The sequence below is a fragment of the Macaca fascicularis genome, chromosome 12, assembly GCF_037993035.2.
Source record: "Macaca fascicularis isolate 582-1 chromosome 12, T2T-MFA8v1.1".
Classification (NCBI taxonomy): Eukaryota; Metazoa; Chordata; class Mammalia; order Primates; family Cercopithecidae; genus Macaca; species Macaca fascicularis.
Window position 1 is genome coordinate 54478319 of NC_088386.1, and position 18462 is coordinate 54496780.

Consider the following 18462-nt stretch of genomic DNA (forward strand, 5'->3'; position numbering starts at 1 on the left):
ATGATAAAGAGTTTAAAGGATACATAAAATTAGTTACCAGAAGATCTGAAGAAATTGCCGGCTTAAATTCAGTGATGCGTACAAAGAGTGAGTAGTAGTTTTAGAGGAACATATTTCAGAAGCCTCAGATCTTCGAATTTTTTTGCTGTATATTAATGACAATTCTATAATAGTCATTAATATTTGAGATATTTAACTTTTGAAAAATATTTGTGTGCAGAGTAAACTTAAAAACCTCTTTCTTAGCCAAGCAGATGTTTAGGGGAACTTTTTTGAATTCCACTGACCTGTTTAACCAGTTGACACTGCCAACCCAAACATTCTGTTGTGCCATAATTCATATTGTAAAATCATTTTATATTTTTCACTTAAAATTGCATGCGATAGCGTTTTCTATTCTAACATGACAAAGAACAAGAAAAATGACATGGAAGAGGAATTTACTAAATTCAACAAGAGTTAAGGCTTACTGAGAAATCCAGGCAGAAATCTGCTTAAATGGAATTTTACAAGAGATTTGCATATTGAAACCAAGCCTTTCTTCCTGTGGTAACACGTTTCTCAAAGTAACATTGAAATAGCAATTTAAGTGTATTGGCCATAGAGATTTATCAGAAAGGAAATTTATTTAGAAAGTTGTTTCTCCCCACCTTTAGTTTTTGTTTGGCAGAGAATTCACTAATTTTTCTCCTTACCTGGGACCAACTTTAGAAAGTAGATAGGAACTTAATAGCAAAGATCATGTTAAATGGTTTTGTGGTTTTAGACTGCATCTTTCTTTTGCAAATTCCTTTTCTGTGAAAGAAAACCTTGCAACCCATTGCTATTTGACATTTTATTAATTTGGTCGGTTTGAGCGAGAATGGTGAGTTTCAGTTTTGAAGTTAAAGAATTTTACAATTTAGGAGGGACTGACCCTACAGATGGCCTATCTCCTGGTTTCCTTGGCCTCAATGGAAACTGCCCTTGTTGATGTTCCAGATGGCCTCTGATCATTGAACCCTGTTGTCACTTGTTAGTCCTTGACATGACTTTTCCCGTAGTATTGGATTCTACTGATCACTCCTCATCAAAGCTTTCTCTTCTGGGTTCCTATGCACCATTCTTTTCTCTTTTTCTTGAGATAGGGTCTGGCTTTGTCACCCAAGCTGGAGTGCAGCGGCACAATCTCGGCTCACTGCAACCTCTGCCTCCTTGGGCTCAAGCGACGCTCCCACCTCAGCTGGTCAAATAGCTAGGAGTACAGGCGTTAGCCACCAGACCTGGCTAATTTTTTTTTGTATTTTTTATGGAAACAGGTTTTCACCATGTTACTCAGGCTGGTCTCAAAACTCCTGAGTTCCAGCGATCCACCTGCCTCGGCCTCCCCAAAATGCTGAGATTACAGGCATGAGCCATGGTGCCCGGCCCCTTTGCACCATACTCGACTGCTTTGTTTTTGCTTCTTTAATTTCCTCTTAGGTCCTGCTGTATCTGCCCTTATGTTCCTGGTTCATCCTTGGTGGTTTTCTTTTAGTCTGCTCAGCCTTTCTGGGGGAGACCTCAATAATTCTGTGGCTTCAGCCACCACCCACACTTCAATGGACCCCCCAGGTCTCTCTGAATTCATCCTCCTCTTAGACAATCTTTTGGACATTTCTGCTTGGATGACTCATAGGTACTTTTAACTCAGGATATCCAAACTGAACTCATTTCCCCCCCAGTTATTGCCTGCTTCCTGCTCCCCACTCCAAACCACTCACCCCATGCTTGTCTGCTTTTCCCATTTTGGTCATTGGCACTACTTTCTACCCTGTCACTCAAGCCAGAAAATTTGTGACTCATCCTTCAGCCCTCCCTCAGCCCCATTTTAAAATTGCTGATTACATTTTATCTTAATTTCCTAAATAAAGAAGGAAAAGGCAAACTTAAGTCATTCCACTGTGAAAGGAAAATATCTTGGGCCCCCAAATCGCTAAAGCTAAAAGAAAATTCAAGCTGGGAACTACTTAGGGCAAACCTGCCTCTCATTCTATTCAAAGTAATCCCTCTGCTCACTGAGATAAATGCACATCTGATTGCCTCCTTTGGAAAAGCTAATCAGAAACTCAAAAGAATGCAACCATTGGTCTCCCACCTACCCGTGACCTGGCAGCCCCCCCCCCCCCCATTTCCAGTCGTCCTGCCTTTCCAGACCGAACCAATGTTCATTTTACATATACTGATTGATGTCTCCTGTCTCCCTGAAATGTATAAAACCAAGCTGTGCTCTGACCACTTTGGGCACATGTCATCAGGACCTCCTGAGGCTGTTTGAAGGGTGTGCATCGTCAACCTTGGCAGAATAAACTTTCTAAATTAACTGAGACCTGTCTCCAATTTTGGGACTTCACTCCACTAACATTTAATTGTAAATGTTTAAAACTTATCACTGGGCCTATATAAACAGGTGTAATAATACAACACATTAGTGACCATTTCTATAATACACATTTCATGCTAGATATAGTCCTACAAACTTGTCATGTTTTATTTCTGATTTTTTCACAGCTATTCTGAGGTATGTCATCTTTGTTACAAGTGAGGAATCTAGGGTCAGAGAGCTTACATCCAGGCCCAGGGGCACAGGTCCAGGAAAGCATGGTATAGTTGGGATTTAGACCACACGGGCTGGTGTTGGTTGACCTGACCCCAACACCTTTGCCTTTGGTATCATGCCACCTTGTTTTGAGTTGTTTCCATAACGCCACAGCACTGTTGTAGATATCTGGCAAGCAGATTGACTTTGGGTAGCAGTAACTGGTCTTGTTCATATCTGAATCTGTTAATGTATATTTTTTCTTATAATCAGTGGTAAAGACATGACTCTTGATGGTCCATGTCATCTGTGGCTTCATCTAGATACCAGTCCTGGCTCTTCCATGAACTGTCTATTAGCTGAGTTGCCTGAGACAAGGACAGTAGGATCATACTGCTTGCCCTCTCAGAGTTTTTATGAGAAGGAAATGGATTGCTGTACAGGGAAGTGCTTTCAAATTCAGGGCATTTTTGAAAAGTTGTGTTCAATTGTGGGACTTGATCATTTGCTGGCTTACACAAGCCCTCTTTTTTAATAAACGATAATGTGAACATAGAAATTATCCTGGATTTCTGATGTTGATGCTGATCGTTCTTGCACAGGCAGAAAAGGCAAGAAACAACCTTGTTTTTATAGCACATATAGACCTAAATTTTATTAGTCCTTAGTAAAACTAGTTTAGAACAGGTAAGGATATGATCTACAAAAATCATACAGAACCTTTTTGGGTATAGGCGGGTGAAGGAAAGCAGAGTCTACTGAAGTTTTTTGTAGAGATGGGCTCTTGCTATGTTGCCCAGGCTGGTCTTGAACTCTTGGCCTCAAGTCATTCTCCCACCTTGGCCTCCCAAAGTGCCGGGATTACAGGCATGAGCCACCACAATTGGCCCTCTTTATTCTGTTAAATTGCTCTTGGGAGCATGGATGGACTTTTGTGCTGTACCACAGTGAACTGTAAATTGAGACCTGGCTATTCTGTATTTTGTTTCCTCATAGGTCCCTCCTTTGGCCCTGTTCTGAAAAGGAAATGCTCCTTTTTCTTCATAGGTCTCCCTCTTCCATCATATTTGGTTTTTAAAGTGTGTCTAAGGAGAGGGCCCTTTTAATACATATATAAACCCAATCTATTGTGGAATTTAGAAATTGTGTAACTTTGAAAGTCTTGGGTTTTTTTTGTTTTGTTTTGTTTTGTTTTAACGAAATTGCCCTGTAAATTTGGGGACAGTGCTGTGTATTTTGCAGAATTGTTTTGACTGAACTTGACAGACTATGGAGCACAGTAGGTCCTTGGCAGGTGGTAGCCCTTCCCATCCAAACTTACTTATCAGAGGCCTAAATGTTCAGATTTTAAAAGGGTTACACTGGTTTGTGTTAAGATTCAAGAAGAATTTATGTAAGTGTTGAGAAAGGGAGGGAGGAGGGTGTATGACAGCAGTGGTTCCTGGGAGTGTGCGCCATCAGGGACTGCTTCATCAGCAGCAGGAGAGCTGTACCCCAGACCTAAAGAACCGAATTCCAGGGTGGGGTCCAGCAGCCTGCCCCTTAACAAGTCCCCCGGGTAACTCTGTTACACTTAACTGGCCTAATGTTACAGATTTCAGCCTGAAGTCCACCAGAGGGATAGTGAGGACCTCCCCAGAATGGTGGAAGCAAATGGAGAGGAGCTGGGACTGGTGAGATAGAGCCCTCTTTGGCTGTCTACCAGACAAGGAAGGGAGGCCATGAGAAGGAGGAGGGGCTTTAAGTTTGGTGAACTAAAAAGGATGGTGCTTTATCAGCAGGAACCTGGACCCAGACTAGTGAGTGGGTTTTGGAAGTAGGGAGAGGAAGATGGGTTTAGTTTTGGACGTGTTGAGGTATGTGTAGCCAGGGTTGATGACAGCAAGTTGGAAATAAAGTTGTGTAACTGTAGCACAGATAAAGAATGGAGAAACAGATATGTGACTTGCCTACATAGAGGCAGCAGTTGAAGTGAGTATTCTGGCCATTTTTCCAAGGGTGATAGCACAGAGAAACGAGAGCCAAGAATAGACTGATGTGGGATTGGGTGCTTGGGAGTACAGCATTTGTTTCTCTTTCAGAAGAATAAGTGAAAATGCTTAGGAATACATAGTGACATGTTTTTTTGTTTAAGAGCCTCACTCTGTTGCCTAGGCGCAAGTGCAGTGGCATGATGAGAGCTCATTGCAGCCTCGAACACCTGGGCTCAGATGTCCCACCTCAGTCCCCCAAAGTGCTGTGACTACAGGCATATGCCACCTCACCCAGCTAATTAAAAAAATTTTTTTTTTTTTTGTAGAAACAAAGTCTCACTGCTGGTCTCAAATTCCTGGACTCAAGTGATCCTCCTACCTTGGCCTCCCAAAGTGTTGATTACAGGCGTGAGCCACCACACCCAGCCTGTGATACCGTTTTAAATTAAACCAGGTTATCAGAACAGCATTGCAGTTTTGCCATTTACCTTTAGGCCCCATGCTGTGTAACAGAGACTTGTTCTTGGATGTCATTTTATCTGGAAATCCAAGGCCAAGGCATGGTTTTAGTGCCTGTCTTTCCTCCAGAGGAAGAAGTGGAATGAGGTGTTAAGAGCTAAGGTGTGACCTTAGAGCAGGCTACTGAGATTCTCTAGGTCTCAATTTCCTTATCTGTCAAAAGAGGATAATTATAGTTCCCACCTGGTGGTTGTGAGGACTAAACAGGAGGATGTCTGTGAAATAAGTATCTCTACTTCTGCCATTGCTTTTGTGGTTGGTTGCTGGATTTGTGAAGTAAAGGCCGTCCGTTTGTATTAATAAATCTTCCATTTGTATTGATTTACAATATCAATGAGAATTATAAAAAGTGATGTCAATTGGAGATGAATGCAGTTTTATTTTTAGTGAATTATCAGTACATTGAAATATGGGCTTTATTAGGTTTGTGAGAAGGCAAAAGAGTTGGCTTGAGAAGTTTTACAGCATAAAAACAAGAATCAGATATTTTAAAAATTATTTTATATCCAGCTTTGTTGCAGACTCACATATTTTGCTGTACCAGGAAGATGTTTTGCTGAGACCATGAAAACTTAGTACATCTGTGCAACATCTTCATTATATCTAGAACAATTTTACATTCACTGTCTCTAATTCAAAGCCATTCAAGAAACATGTGTCTTGTTTTCCACTGGGTTCTAATTGGGCTGTTTTTCCTTAGTGGGAGACATTTGGACCACACACTTACATTTAGGAAATAACTTGGTAACTGGGCTACATGTGCAAGAGTGTATAAAGAACGGTCTCAGTGTGGAAAAAGCAGCTTCTGCAACTCCCTTTTCCTCCCCAAGAAAAGTAAGCTGTGTGTATGTGTGTGTGCATGTGTTTTCTGTGCTGCTTCACAATAGTGAGTTTTGTTCTTTAGGTCTGAGAGATGTTTCATACTGTCTGTGTTAATAGAAGTGGTGACAGAATCAGTGATCAGAGGTTTCATTGCAGAGTTACTAAGAGCTTTAATTGAACCTTTCACTGGGTTTTAGAGGAAAAACATCTGATGTTCATACATGGCACATAACATACCTTCAAGTATAAGGCTTGAAAACTTCATAGGTTTGATTAGTTTTATGGGATCCCTACAAGTAACATGTCATCTCCACCCATAGGAATTAACTCTAATTCCAAATTTAGTTGAAGTGGTGTTCTCTGTGTGTGTGTGTGTGTGTGTGTGTGTGTGTGTGTGTGTGTGTGTGTTAGCTTGCTGTTGGGTTGGGTTTGAATGCTTTCAGTTTAGTTGAGAACTACCACCCCAGCTCTTCCAGAACTGCACGAGGCTTGCACCATTCTGGGAAGTTTGGCTGCTGCCACAGCTGAAATACTGAGCCAGACTTAGGTTATTTTATTAGTCTAGAAAGAGTATTGCGCTCTTGCAGCTGTTCCTAACCATGAAAACAAAAACCATCTCGGTTACCCAGGATCCATGAGAAATTGGCAATGGCCCAGTTTACATCCATGTATTTTGGACTCTGAATTATATTTATCTTCCTACGGGCATCCCCTGATTTAGGGCATGCAGCTGGGGAATGACCTGTGACTGTATGAGGCAGTGGGGGCGGGAGAGGCCAAGCCTTGGGTACCACATTCACTAGGAAGCCTGATCCAGTTAACCAAAACACTGCAGTTTCCAGAGTACAAGTACTTTCAGAAAGAGTGAGGAGAGCACCAAGAAAACAGTACAACCAACAGCATGTATTACAAACACCTGTCTCAAATATGAAGTGTGGCGTTTTGTTTTTGTACATGGTCTCTCACAGTACATTTCTGGAGTCTTTTTCCTGTCATGTCAGGCCTGGTTTTTGTAGATAGTAATTTGGTGGCGATGGACTTTCTTGATAAATAGGGCTTTTACAGACTATCTGAAAATGAATCATGGGACTTGCCTTTAATTGCTAGCAGTGGCGTGTATGTGACATACTCCCTCCTGCTAATGTGTGCCAGTCAGTAGGTTACTGTTTAATTTTCTGAATTTTAATGGGATAATGCAGTAAGAAGGCGCTCCCCAGAAGTGGGCCCCTCAATCTTGGACTTCCCAGCTTCCAGAACTGTGAGCCAAACAGAAGTTTATAAACAAATTTCTATTGTTTATAAATTACCCTCTCCATGATATTCTGTGACAACAGTACAGTACAAAATGGACTCAGACAAGGGATCTGTAAACTTGGATGGGTGGAGAAAAACTTAACTGTATTTTCACTAACCTCTAGCCAAAATATAGCCATTGCTCCAATCATGAAAGTAGGCAACCAACCACGTAAGATCAACAGGACATGTAACTTTGTCACTTGGAAATTAACTGATTTTTGTATCACGTTGTGGAAATAATTTACAATACATTTATGCCCATCACTGCTTTAAAAACTGCAGTAGTTATAAAACCTGCTGCTGTGTCTTCTTTATGCGTTAAGCACGCTTTGGTATATCAGGTTTGCTTTTTAAACATTTTGCTATCTGTGTTTCAATATAATTAGTTTTCTTTGTAATAAGACTTTCTACTTAAAAATCATTCAGAAACACTCTGAAGGTACAGATTGCTAAAGCCATCCATGGCACTTAAAAGGTTACAGATTCGTGCCTTGGATATGGCACCCTTGTGTCTTTCTCATCCTTGTTTGAGACTAGATTTGTTAACTTTTTTTTTTTTTTTTTAAGTCTTAACATACTTGGCCTTTGTTTTCTAGCATGACTTGTCTGTGACTTTTATCATCTGGAGCTCTGGTATTCCCCTTTTGGGGCTGTTGGAGTTAATTAAAAAATTAAGCCTTCAAGTCCAACAGAGCTTAAAGGAAAAAAAAAAAAAAGAGAGAGAGAAAAAAATAAAGCCATTGTCCATGCCCATATGCCCGTTCTCACAGGCTTCTGTGAGACTGCTTACTGCAACGAAATGTTTATGGCCAATAATGGTTTCCTTTACAAATTCCAGAGGAGAGCACAGTGATGCATATGCTGATATCATTGCTTTAGCTATGGGAAGAGATGATGCTGTGTGGCTTGTATGAATTTGATTCAGCTCTTCACTGCAGTATCACTGCAGGCATATCTTGGTTAATTTTGAACTTGATATCCAAGGTTAAAACCTCACTAAATTTATTAGACTGTGTAAAATTGCCCAGAGAAAGACATTATCATTAGGCCGTTTCTCACTGCATCCTGTCACCGTGTAACAAGCTTTATGCAATTTATTCACAAGAAATGAGGCAGTTTTCTGAGTTTTTCTTGAATACCATGGTTGCTGAGTTCTGGGTAAGTGTTAGGAATAGGAGCAGCCTTACTTGTATGACACAAAGGTGTCTGTCTCCCCAAATCCTCCACATTGGCATTCTAGCCAACTCCCAGGGTTCTCCCCCTGGGGGCTAATGAACTCAAGAGCTTGCCCATTTTGGTGTGTGTTCTGTTGCATGGTACCTCCAGGTCACACGTGGACGACACTGTAGTTTGAAATAACTGATTACTCGGGGACTGTACTGTAGATGTCTCTGAATGGAGGCAGTTTTTTTTTTTTTTTTTTTTTCCAGGATAGATTTGCAGCATGGGATGCTGCTCTAGGAGTGAAGTGTGTGTGAGCATGTGTGTGTTTGGCCAAAGCCAATTTATTTTTTCCACCTGTTGAGCAGCTTTGCCTTTGTTTGACTCTCACCACTCCCTGGGGGCTGGTCTCTCTTCTTTTCAACTGAAAGGGGAGGCCTACTAGACTGACCGCATGGTCAGCCTGGGGGTCCAGACTGCCTGGATGCACGCTGAGCTGTGTGACCTTGGGCAGGTCACTAGCTTGTCTGTGCCTCTGTGGAATGGAGATTAACAGTACCTTCCTCAGATGGTGGTTGTGAGGATTTAATGAGTACATGCATGCTAAGTGCTTAGAACAGGGCCAGGCATATGGTTAGTGGTAAATAAGGGTTGCTGGCTGCACATTAGAATCACCTGGTGGAGTTTTAAAACCCTGCGTGGGTATTGAGAACTCCAATCCAAATGAAATTAGGGCCTGGGGAGGTTATAACCTTGTTCAGCAAGTCATTGCATGTCACTAATGAGTGGAGGAGTTTTTTTTGATGTCTTATGTTCTGGGCATTAAGTGAAAGATCCATCTGTCAGCTACATGAGCAAGAGATCGTTCTGTGATGAATAGCTGCCTTTCACAGGCATCTTTGAGGCTGTCTGACCCTTCACTTTGAGGCCAGATCTAGTGCAATTTAAAAATTTTAATTTCCTTAGGTTTATAATACCAGATTTCATTCGGCTGGCACTGATTGATTGAGTGCCTTTTAACACTTTTTGAAAATGTCTTCAAGGTCTCTTCTCTTTCTGTAGTAAAAGCTTATCACTCATATAGTGACCTCCTCTGAGGGGTTCCTTTTTCATCTGTGATGATGGTTTATTATGTACTGTGATTACAGTGGTCTTAGGAACAAGAAAGTTTCCCCCTTAAAAATTATAATGCCTACAGGTGGAAGAGACCTGAAATGATCCAGTCCAACAGGAAAGGGAACAGTATTCTTGGTGAAATAACAACGTGTCCAGAATCACTTTGTATACATAATGCCTCTACCTGTATTCTGAGTTGTAATTGCACATCAGGAAGGTGGGCAGTGTAAGTTGGGGATTGTAGCTCTGTTGTATTGACACAAGTGGGAAACCACAGGAAGGAGAAAGGAAAAGAGAAGAGAATGTAATTCTGAGTGTGGTAGTTGTGGAGCTAACTGCCATAAGGATTGGGACTTGGGTTTCCAGTTACACAAGAAAATACCCTATGGCCCTAGCCACGCCTTCCACAGAGTTATGTAAGAGGAGGAGACCACACTCAGACCATGGTTCATACTCAAACCCCAGGTGGTTCTCCAGGAGCTTTTTAGCTGCGTGGCTACTGGGGCCCTGAGGTGATGCTGGTGTCCATAACTGCTACACTTTCATCCTCATGCAAAGCCTCCCTTTCTTTGAGGCATGTATTCTGTGCTGTCCTCATCACCTCCCTATTCCCCCTACCCCCAAGTTCATTGAGGACTTTGGAGGGAGCTGTTTAGTGCCTGAGATTTCAAGTCAGGCCTGACTCACATCACAGATTTGCCTTTACTAATCCTGTGGGCTTTATCATTGTCTGGAATTGTTCCACATCCAAAATTTAAAAATTGATTAAAAAGAACCAGACTCTTTTCAACTTCCCCATTCATTTATTCTGACTGTGTTTGTTCTTTGATCTCTTTGAGACACCATACTTTTTCTCTCTGGCTATCCTGCCTCTCAGGGCTTCATCCACTTCCTGACTAGCCTTGATTCCACAGCACACCACTCTGAGCACTCCTGTACTGGCCCCTGCACTGTGAACTCCTGATCATTGATCAGATCCTGCATTCACTGGACCATTCCTGGATAGTTCTTGGGGCTGAGCATCAGAGGAGGGAATTGCACAGCACAGCTTATTTATTTATTTATTTAATTATTTTAGCCCAAGTGCTATTTATTTAAAAGAGCAAAAAAGAGTGGAGGCCTTCTAGGGACAGGATGAAACAAAACAAGCAGTGCAAGTCTGCCTCTAGCTCAGCATAAAAGCTTGTTGCCCCACTGGGCCATCTTGTTGATGGGCATCTTGGAGAAGCAGTCAGACTGCATTGTAGGCAGCAGTTTTCTCCAAAACCTCGAAAGGGCACATGAAAGCCTTCAGATGTGGGAACTCATCCAGGCACTTGGGCTCAAACATGCGGTTCTGATCCAGGACGTCATAGATGGGAAAATCCACAAAGGTGAGCTTTCCCTTGCAAACCGTGAGAATTTCTCCCAGGAACATGGAGAATTGTTTCAGTTGTTCAGGTAGCTGTTCCAAGTACTGAGGTTTCAGTACCGTGTGTGTTTTTTGTTTTTGAGACAGAGTCTCGTTCTGTCACCCAGGCTGGAGTGCAGTGGTGTGATCTCGGCTCACTGCAACCTCTGCTTCCCGGGTTCAAGCAATTCTCCTGCCTCAGCCTCCCAAGTAGCTGAGACTACAGGCGTGTGCCACCATGCCCGGCTGACTTTTTGTATTTTTAGTAGAGACGGGGTTTCGCCGTGTTAGTCAGGATGGTCTTGATCCTGACCTTGTGATCCGCGAGAAAAGAGAAGCCTCCCAAAGTTCTGGGATTACAGGCGTGAGCCCGGCCAGGTTTCAGTTTCTCATGGTAGGATTTGTAACAGTGCTGTATCAGTTGTGTGTGGAAATTGGTTGCTTCGTTCTCGAAAATGTCCACTTGAATCTTTTCAGTCTCACCACACATGTGCTTGCCAGCAGTGTAGCACAAGATGGCATTGCTCTGGGTGACCTTGTTCTTCCCATCCATGAAGTTGGGCAGATTAGGAAAGTCCAGGTCTAGCTTGAATATCACATCCAGCCATTGGCTTCAGTCATTGTCAGGAGTGTCCTGGCACGTGTGCCATTTCTCCTCATAGGACGTATCCATGAACTACAGGAGCAGGCAGATGGTGTGTGCCAGCCCACAAATATTCCACTAACCCAGAACCATAGATGAGTTGCACAATGTGATTTTGATGATGTTACTTGTGAGCCTTTGAGGATAGGAGCAGTTTCATAATCGGGTGTTGTGGCCTGGTCTGCAGCCTAGTTTGGATGATCAGAGCTGTTCAGCTGTCCGTTTTATTGTTTTTGGTTTTTGTGAGACTCTCCTGCTGTTGCCCAGGCTGGTTTCAAAGGCCTGGGCTCAAACGATCCTCCCAAAGTGCTGGGATTACACGTGTGAGCCACCATGCCCAGCCAGCTGTCCTTTTAATCTCTTACTTGCCTTCCTCTCATCTACAGGGCTATCCTACACCTTCACTGCACCTCTTACCTTGTTTTTACCTTGTAGAGAAAATGGAGGCATGAATGTTTTTAGCTTCCTGCTCATGTTTGTCCACATGTTGTCTTCCTCTTCTATCGGATTGCACTTGCCTTTGGGTCCCTTGTTGTTTGGCACAGGGTAGCTACGTATGAATGCTTGTAGAATGAAACGCTGCAATTGCTAACCCAACACTCATTCCTTAATTGGAAAATTAGGTTGTAACTCAATTTCTGCCACTTGCTGGTCCAGGAGAGCCAGGGCAAGTTTCTCCATTGCTCACAGCCTGTAGAAGGATATTAATTTTACTGAAAGTTATTAAAGGATAACAGTCTGTTTTTAGGTGCAATCATTCCCTTTGAGAATTATAGATTAAAATTATGTTTCTCCACAACCATTCATTGACGTTGAAATTGGAAAACACATACTTTGCTGGGGTGGGGAGCAAGGCAGGGTCTGACCATTCAGAGGCCCACAGCCTAGTGAAGGAAGCAGGTATATAAACAATTAAAACACAGCCTAGTGAAGGAAGCAGGTATATAAACAATTAAAATAAGATGAAGAAGGCTTCTAAGATGAGTTGATTCTGTGGTGTGTTTTGAAGTGGGCTTATGAAATTCTTTTGCTTTCTCTAATAGATCTAAACATCTATGTAAATACCTGGATGATATACAGTACTAGTGACAAATATATGGAGTTTTGTCTTCTAGTTAGCAGTGTTTTGCTGCTGTGGTAGGGAGGTGAGTCTCAGCTAGGGAGCACACAGGTGACAGGGAACTGAAGACAGCCTGTAAGTGAACAGGAGCTCACTGCAAGACTGAGCTCTGCCTTGCACAGTAGCCGTTGGCCTGGGAAACATCATGATTATTGCTGGAAATGCTGCCCTTTCTCAGCTCTTCCTTTTTTGAAGGAGAATGTATTGATTTCAGATTTTTGGCTACTGTCTTTGCACTTATCCCTTCTGTGTGCTTATTTGAAATACCCAAATAAAACCTACCTACAGCCAGTGCTTCTGAAAGCCTGATATTTGAGCAGATCTTACTATGTTAAATGTGCATTTTTTCATGTATACACCAAATTATTTTGACCATAAAGTTGGGAATTAGTACTTGGTACCAGAATTCTTAAATTATTAGTCCAAACTCCTTGTTGGAAAAGAATTGCTGTTGATTTTGATTTCCCTTCCATAACAACCCTGCCACTCATTTAAAGACTTTTTTTTTTTAAAGTGTTTGTTGTGTGTAATGTATATTGCTAGATGCCATGGGGGATTTGTGGAGTTCAACATTTTTCACCATAATTTTGATCTATCATCATATTAGAACAAGGCAGGGTGTAGAATTAGAGAAAAGATATCTTTTGACCATTGTAGCCTGAGAAGGCTTTATGGAGGAGATGGCGTTAGAATTTGGATTGAACAATTCCCTTTACAGGTATATAAAGATGGCTCTCGTACTTAGAAGGAAGCAACTTATTTTATCTTTTCCTCCAAAAGTGAAATTTTCTTTCTACCAAGTACTTATCAAAGTACTAATTTTCTGGCAACTTGAAATACTGGCTAAGGTAAGGTGTTTTTGTTGTTTGTTTTGTAGAAACTCTTCCCGAAACAACCTGTATGAATGTACAGAATATTTTAAATATAGGTTGAAGGTGATTTCATGACAATAGTTTCCACTTAATTTTAGTGCATCAGAACTTAAGCATTTGATTTCCAATTTCATGCCCAGAACTCTTCTAAATTCATATTACTTGTGACTGTAAATTTACTATGCTTTTTAATAACTCATACTTAAATCTGAAGTCTTTTTGCTTAGGACAAAACTATAAAGAAACTAATAGTAGAATAGAGGTTCAATTTGTAGAATGGGTTGTTGAATAAAGAATGAATGGCTGGATCTATGTGTCTTGGAGAATAAATTATAGTTTAATGTCATATTTTCCAGCTCTGCAAATTAAGAAAAATTAGGCTGGGTGCAGTACCTCATGCCTATAATCCCTGTGCTTTGGGAGGCCAAAGTAAGAGAATCACTTCAGCCCAGAAGTTTAGAGACCAGCCTGGGCAACCTAATGAGACCTCCATCTCTATTAAAAAATAATAAGCTGGGTCTGATGGTACATGCCTGTAGTCCCAGCTACTCCGGAGGCTGAGCTGGGAAGATAGCCTGAGCCTGAGAGGACAAGACTGCAGTGAATTGTCACTGTCATGGTGCCACTGCATTCCAGCCTGGGCAACAGAGTGAGACACTCTCTTTAAAAGAAGAAATATGTAAAAAAAAGAAGAACCAAAGGCCAATTCTTTACTTATCAGAATTATTTACGGGTTGTTCTAACCATCCCCCTACCCCGGCACACTTTTCTGGATGAAGCATCTGGATCCTGGAGAAGTTCCATTAGTTGTTCCCAGTGATATTGGCAAGGTCTCTGTCAATTCCTAGGATTTCTCTATTACAGTGGGGAGGTGTGAGAGAAATCCTGGAATGTCAAAAACTTATCAAGGGCTGGCTTTTCCCAGCCTCCTAGGATCTCCTAGGAATGATGAGACATGGCTCTTGCTTTCAGGAAATTTCTGTGTACAGGGTTTTCCATGAGTTTCTAGCTAACAGCTAGTGCCCTGTCTAGCAGACCTCTGTGTGTGTGTGTGGTCTCTTATACTTTGTTTTCTCTTATTTGCTTTAGTCTGTATTATCTTGTAGGCTGCTTCAGACTCAATGCTACCACTACTACTTTCTTGTGGTAAACTGTATGTTGCTAATATGAAGAACAGTTCTAAAGGTGTCATATAGAAGGCATGACTGTTAGATGAGTCAGACTAACTCGGTTTTAAGAACTTTTAAGCTCCTAACACTGAGGATGTTTTTGATGCTTAAGCAAAGAAGGAAAATTTCTTAATTATACGTACCTTAGTTTACAGAGTTTCACTTGTAAATGTTGCTACTCTGGCTTTATTATTTTTGACAAAAGCAGCATCTTCAGATAATTTTGCTTTGAGGCCAGGTGGATAGTTTGATGGGAGAAGCTCCTTCCATTAGAGCGTGCACAGAGTGTGTGTGTTTAGGTATTTGGGGTAACTGGACTGAGGTTTTAAGGTTAATTCAGATGTGGATATGAAGAGATATTGCTAAATGCAGCATTTGCCTCCTAATATCTCATTGTCTGATGTCACATGGATTTAACTGAATTTTCTTGCATTCCTTGCAAGTGTGAATATATAGGAATGTTCTTTGTCAATTATAAACTGCTATAAATGTTGGTTAATTGCTTGATTTGGAGGAAATCGTTCATCTGTGTTCATTGCAGCCTGTCAACAAATACTGAGAACAGGGTGGGTGCGAAGCCTGTGTTCTGGCTTCTGTTTGTATCTGTTAAAGAATAAACATAGTCCCTGCCCTCAGCTCCCAGATTCCACTTGAAATTGTGTAAATAGGCAGTATGGCACTCCAGAAGAGAAACATTTTGCTGCTGGTACTCTTCTGTGATCTCAGACAAGGTGGTCATGGCTCTGATATTGCCATTGTGATTACAGGCTGAAATAGATTTTGTCTTGTTTTGGAATCATCTTACTGTTTTGTCTAGGGTGCTTTTTGTTACATTTTATATGCCAACACAACATGCTGTGCAGAATTCAAATACATGATGTAGAGAGGTTGTGCCTGTCCCCAAAAACTGGGTGTGCTGAAGGAGAAATACTGGAAGTAAAAGTAAGCTTTTGTTAGTCAGTCTAACTTCTGGGGGGCTTGAAAGAAGAATCTGTGACATTTGGGAAACTTACATGTTAAATGATAGTAGAAATTTAGGTGACTTCAGACCATTGGCCTTCTCAGAGTAATGTTATCTATTCATCTTTTCTTCTCAATGAACATTACAGGAAATTTACTTCTGTTAGTCATTTTTAGTTGTGGTGACCTTTAGTTGTAGTAACCTAGAGGCTGGTCTTTCCTTTTGTTGGGGCTCAGGACAGGATACCCCCCAATATGGCACCTTGGCATATAAGAGAAACTGCAGAAGAAAGGAGGTCCCTCTGACCTCCCCTTGCCTTTCTCCCCTGAAGCATGGTCGTCAAGGAATTCTCTGACCTATCTCACGTGACAGTGAGTTGTCAGACTCTCATTCCAGAGGGGTCCTGCCCTGTACCCAGAGGACAGGAAGAATCTGGACAAGCAGGCCTTGCTGAGGGCCCCCACCCCAATTATTAGGCCTCATTCCCTTTTTGTTCAATCATGCTTCTATGTGGCTGTTCATTCTTCATTGTACTTACGCCTAAAAATTCAGTTTCCTGAGTCTCTGGATCCTCATTTCCGAAGGCTCCTGTGTGATGCAAAACTTCGGTTGAGTAAATTTGTTATGCCTTTCTCTTGTTAATCTGTCTTTTTGTTATAGGGGTGTCAGCCATGAACCTTGCCATGGGTGAGGAAAAGATACCTTTTCTCCCGTACACTCTTCCTCAAAAGTATGTAATGGAAAGAAATGACATCTGACGTTCTTCACATTTTCAAAGACTTATTCTTAAGTATTTAGGTCTAACAGTACATTTGTTCTACTTGTTGTCATAGAGGCTAAGGTTTTATGGGACAGAATTTGAGGGATTGTTTGGTCAGTATTTGAGTTATATCTGTGCCTTTGGTCTATAATATAAAGTAGTCTGGGTACAGCAGTTCACACCTGTAATCCCAGCACTTTGGGAGGCCAAGGCAGGCGGATCACCTGAAATCGGGAGTTCGAGACCAGCCTGGCCAACATGGTGAAACCCCATCTCTACTAAAAACATAAAAATTAGCTGGGCATGGTAGTAGGTACTTGTAATCACAGGTACTCAGGAGGCTGAGGCAAGAAAATCACTTGAACCCAGGAGGTGGAGGTTGTAGTGAGCTGAGGCTGTGCCACAGCACTCCAGCCTGGGCAATAAAGTGAGACTCTGTCTCAAAACAAAACACACACACACACACACACACACACACACACACATATATATATAGTAAAAAAGAACAGTATTTCTTATGTTTTATCCTGTGATACTTGTCCATAGGTACTTCCTTACACAGTATGTTGGGCTTGTCATTTAATCTGCTGAGTCTGAATTACTGTGTCAGAAAGGCTGGTTTGCATCATTTCTATTTGGTTCACGTCCACGATGGCTCAGTGTTCACCCTTTTAGGGGAAAAATGACAGTAGTTGAAGTTGCTACTGGAAGGGAAGTGTGATGATGCAGAAGAGGAGAGCCTGCTGGCTGCCTACACAGGTGGGTTTCATGGTGCCATTTCCATTGAGGAATTTACCACTGTCTTCCCTTTGGTCCTCAGAAACTCAGTATTCTCCATGTCTTAAATTGATGGTACTGGACAAAGTGACTCCCTTTAATAAAGCAAAGTTCATGAGAGCTTTTGTTGAAAGCTGGAGTACTGATTTGTTAATTTATTCTCAGAATTGTGTCTGTCAGCAAGCCAGACAGTTGTGTGAACTGGACCAGCACACTCTTTCCCCACTGTTTGCAGACTAAGAAAGGAGCCAAATTATGAGGTGCTTCTCAGTGTGAACAGAACCAGAACAAGAAGTAGTTGTATCATACCAATGTGTGACAGCACCCAGCTGCAACAGCCCAATGTGTCCATTTCCAGAATTGAATGTAGGGATATGTGTTTATAAGTGTACAGATACTGTCTGGCATGCCAGATAGTCTTCTCTGGAGTGTACTGTTGTTATTGGCCTCTATGGCCTATTCCTATAAATGCTATTTCTGACCATCCCCCTTTCGGTGGGCATAGCCTGTATGTCCATTGGTGACTATTAAGTTCCAGTTATAGGTTTATAACTGGCCAGAGACGATTGAGACTTCCAGGTGACCTTGTATAGCTCCACTCTGATCTGTGTTAATTTCAGAATTTAACTTGTTGGGAAGACTTACATTTTTCCTTTCCAGTCTAGGGGAGGGGAGGGTGGTTCCTTATTTTTGCACTCGGGTATAGTCAGTTCAAGTTGCTCTAGGTCGCAGTTTGAATAGCTTTTTTAAGAATATAAAATTTAAGCTATTTCCCTGGAGTTGCTATTTATGGAGGAAAACAGGAACTGGAAGAAGTATTATAGCAGATATTTGATAGCCTCTTTCACTTAAGACCACTGATGTGGAAGGTACATCTATCCTGAAAATAGGTGAGTGCCCCAAAATAGGAAAACAGAGTGTCTGGGATGAGATACCAAAGTCAGTGTCACCTAGTCCTTGCCCCATGGGATGCCTATTCTAAGTGGCATGGTAGGTCTACTCTAACTGGTGATGACCTGGGTGATTAATCGGGAGCAGCTCATGGATGTGGTGGGACCTGAGCTTGGTCAGTGATCCAGGTAAACATATGGCTCTGGAAGAGTTCACCAAGGATTGGTGCAAGGGACCTTGGACGAGCTTTGGTGGCATGGCTCCGTCAGTATTTTTCTCATATTTTTTAGGTAGTTTTTTCTAAATTATAAACCCCAAAGTTGGTTGGTTGAAGAATATGTCTGTGTTTACCAGGTATCTATTTATTATTAACTTTTACTGCCATTTTTTTTATACTACAATATTTTTCATTGTTTCTCTGAAGTGTGCTTGTTA

General features: G+C 41.7%; 1 protein-coding gene and 1 pseudogene across 29 annotated transcripts in view; one reads left to right on the top strand and one right to left on the bottom strand.

Annotated features, from left to right (window-relative positions):
- The window catches only part of TANC1 (tetratricopeptide repeat, ankyrin repeat and coiled-coil containing 1), a 265441-nt gene that overhangs the window by 77634 nt on the left and 169345 nt on the right, over positions 1–18462 (top strand). The window lies entirely within an intron of this gene.
- Positions 10615–15377, bottom strand: LOC102143654 (glutathione S-transferase Mu 3-like; annotated as a pseudogene).